The sequence below is a fragment of the Palaemon carinicauda genome, chromosome 5 (genome assembly GCF_036898095.1).
Source record: "Palaemon carinicauda isolate YSFRI2023 chromosome 5, ASM3689809v2, whole genome shotgun sequence".
Taxonomy (NCBI): domain Eukaryota; kingdom Metazoa; phylum Arthropoda; class Malacostraca; order Decapoda; family Palaemonidae; genus Palaemon; species Palaemon carinicauda.
Window position 1 is genome coordinate 176,627,783 of NC_090729.1, and position 1,211 is coordinate 176,628,993.

The window sequence follows — 1,211 nt, forward strand, 5'->3', positions numbered from 1 at the left end:
CTAAAATGATCAGAGTCGATTTTCGATAGGTATTTGGTTAACTGAAACCCCTGACGAGTGAGGATCAGTTACAAAGGGCTAACTGCTATTACAACGATGTATCGGAAGTATCAGCATTTGCTTTAACTATATCTTAGTTATAGGTGATCAAGAGTTAAATTCAATACCTAAAATCTATAAAACAGAGAACGTCGTGGAAATTTAGTTTAAAAGAAGTTGAATTTTGTAGGAGACGTACAGTAGTCTAAATTAAGCAAAATATTTACATTAGCTATAATATATATATATATATATATATATATACATATATATATATATATATATGTATATATATAAATATACATATATATATGTATATATATATATATATATATATATATATATATATATATATATATATATGTGTGTGTGTGTGTGTGTGAGTGAGCGTTTTACGGGTTTTTTTTCTTTGCGAAATCACCGATTTTGTGAAGTTACCTGTCGTTTTGCAAATAAACCTAAATTGTGGTATTTCTGCAAAATAACGCTTAAAGAGGATAGTTTACCAAAATACCTGGTAACTTTACAAAAATGTATGGTAACGTAATTATTTGCAAATTCCCCATAATTTGGAATGTCAGTTTGCAAAATGAATAAATCTCAACTGCTATTTGGCTGATTGGTGTTGAGTGAACGGGACTTTATTGTTTAATTGTGTGTTTGGGTGGCGACTCTGGTAAACTACTGAAGGTGACGATCACACGAGTCCGTGCAATCTGCCGCTCGTTAGGATCGGTGTTCTTGGTATGTAGAACTCTGCTTTTTATCCAGCAATGGATGGACTAAAGTGTTTGTTTGACCCAGTGTCGTCTGAATTGCAAGAAAAGAAGTCTTGCAATGTACCTGGCTCGATAAAAAAGTGTAAATATCAGCAAATTGAAAGATCTTGGAAACCTGAGGTGAGGAAGATTCAAAAGGACTATAGACTTTAAGAAATTACGCTATGGAAATATCTGTTGAAGAGACAACAGTGCAAAAGCTTCTCAAAAAGGGAGCTGTTCTTAGACTCGTCTGTGCTGAAGATCTTTTTTGATAAAATTAAAGCAACCCATCTTGTTAACAGACATAGAGGAAGGAATATTCTTTCTTAAGCTCTGAGTGAAAAATATGTCAACATATATATAGATCAACTAAGGATTTTCTTGCAATTCTGTGAAGAATGGTAACCGAAA